This window comes from Sander vitreus, chromosome 9 (genome assembly GCF_031162955.1).
Source record: "Sander vitreus isolate 19-12246 chromosome 9, sanVit1, whole genome shotgun sequence".
In the NCBI taxonomy this organism is placed as follows: domain Eukaryota; kingdom Metazoa; phylum Chordata; class Actinopteri; order Perciformes; family Percidae; genus Sander; species Sander vitreus.
The window spans coordinates 62,501-65,000 of record NC_135863.1 but is presented as its reverse complement, the minus strand read 5'-3'; the positions used below and the strand labels follow the sequence as shown (position 1 = coordinate 65,000).

At 48.1% G+C, this 2,500-nt stretch overlaps 1 protein-coding gene across 1 annotated transcript in view; it reads right to left on the bottom strand.

The window, feature by feature from the left end:
• Window positions 1-2,500, bottom strand: part of frem1b (Fras1 related extracellular matrix 1b) — a 93,746-nt gene that overhangs the window by 41,223 nt on the left and 50,023 nt on the right. The gene's annotated exons all lie outside the window — the stretch shown is intronic.

The window sequence follows — 2,500 nt, the reverse complement described above, 5'->3', positions numbered from 1 at the left end:
CTGGCGCAGGTACGTTTAGGGCGTGTCCAAATCCACTTTTGCTAGTTTGACGGCTGAAAAAAAAGGTTCAAAAGGGTTGACCTTAGTGTCTTCATTAATCAGAGGTGTGTTCTGGGCGTAACATGCAATCAACCAATCAGAGATCATCTCCCATTCCCTTTAAAAGCAAGGCGCGTTTGGACCTTGGAGCATTGCTGTTATGATGGAGGATTTGCACCGTAATATTTGTATTTGTAATCTTTTGCATGTTTGTGTGCTGCTGTGCGTCCCTGTGTGTGTAACAAGCATAGTGTGCACGTGCTGTGCACGAGCCTAGGGGCATTTTACTAATGCTCTGTTAAAATAACAATGAAATGCTGCGTTATTGACTTTAGACCAGGTTTTTGTTGGTCAATGGTGCCATCACTTCCCACTGCCTCAAGATAGCAATACGGCCAGAATGCACCTGAACACACCTCCCTGTAAAACCAGCACGCCCAGAATGCACCTGAACACACCTCCCTGTAAAACCAGCACGCCCAGAATGCACCTGAACACACCTCCCTGTAAAACCAGCACGCCCAGAATGCACCTGAACACACCTCCCTGTAAAACCAGCACGCCCAGAATGCACCTGAACACACCTCCCTGTAAAACCAGCACGCCCAGAATGCACCTGAACACACCTCCCTGTAAAACCAGCACGTCCACGGGCCACAGATGGGCGCAGGTGCATTTGTTATTTAAAAAATAGCAAAGACACTTGCGTCGGGCTTTGCGCTGCGCCGAGTGCAGGATAGGTCCCTTGGTGTTCTTGCATCACATTAATTATGAACAGGTAAGTAAGTGGTCTTGAAGAGGATTGTTTCTACTTCTGTCTCGGTCTTGACCGTCTCTCACTTGGACTCAAACTTCTTTGGACTCGATCTTAACTAGTCCTGGTCTTGGATTCGACAACGGTCGTCTTGACAGCAGCCCAGTTTTGATCTATTAATCCACCATCCATCCATGCGTCTGTCCGTCCGTCCGTGTGTCCATCCATCCATCTATCCATCCATCCACCATCCATCCATCTATCCATCCATCCACCATCCATCCATCCATCCATCCGTCTGTCCGTCCGTCCGTGTGTCCATCCATCCATCTATCCATCACTCCGTCTGTCCGTCCATCTGTGTGTCCATCCATCCATCTATCCATCCATCCATCCATCCATGCGTCTGTCCGTCCGTCCGTGTGTCCATCCATCCATCTATCCATCACTCCGTCTGTCCGCTCCGTCTCGTCCCGTCCCGTGCGCTCCATTCATCTATCTATCCATCTATCTACCATCCATCTATCTATCTATCTGTCTGTCCCGTCTCGCTCGTGTGTCCATCTCATCCATTCTATCCATTACTCTGTCTTGTCCGCTCATCTGTGTGTTCATCTCATCTATCTATCCATTCATCTATCTATCTATCTATGCTTTGTCTGCCTGTCCGTCGTGCGTTTCAGTACTCATTCATCTCATTTCTATCTATCTATCTACCATTCCATTCATCTATCTATCCATCTATCTATCTACTCATCTATCTATTTATCTATCTCATCTACCATCTATTTATTCATCCATCTACTCATCTCATCTATTTCCATTCATCTATCTACTATCTCATCTGCTTGTCTCGTCTGCTTTATGTGTTCATCTCATCCATTTTATCCATTACTCGCTTGTCCGTCTGGGTCCCGTGTCCATCTCATCCATCTATCTATTTACTCGCTCTGTCTGCCTGGGTCCGTGTGTCCATCCATCCATCTATCCATCACTCCGTCTGTCCGTCCGTCCGTGTGTCCATCCATCCATCTATCCATCCATCCATCCATCCATGCGTCTGTCCGTCCGTCCGTCTGTGCGTCCATCCATCCATCTATCCATCCATCCACCATCCATCCATCCATCCATCTATCCATCCATCCATCCATCTATCCATCCATCCATCCATCTGTCTGTCCGTCCATCCATCTGTCTGTCCGTCCGTCTGTGTGTCCATCCATCCATCTATCCATCACTCCTGTCAGCTGCTAATGAATCCATCTTCCTTCCTTCTGCTGTTAATTAACAAACACAATCACCTCTGGACCTGGATCCACACTGCCACACATCCCTCTCTATGTATTCATTATATGTGTGTGTGTGTGTGTGTGTGTGTGTGTGTGTGTGTGTGTGTGTGTGTGTGTGTTAACCACGGACAGTCCTGGATCTCGCTGATAAACTAAAATCAGAAACAAGGTAAAGCTGCAATTCCTCGCGTTTCACCGCGTTAATGCTCTTACTCTCCGTCTTTATTCGCTGCTAATTAATTAGACCACGAACACCCCCCCCCCCCCCTCCGAAAACCCCCGAACATACCCAGCGCTGCTGAATGAATGAATGGCGAGATATGCTGGCAGGATTAGAGAGTCCTCCTCCTGCCGGTAATCCGGCTAGCGAGACGGCAAGTACACGTCGCCTATTGTGGTCGAGGGATGCGCTTCTCTC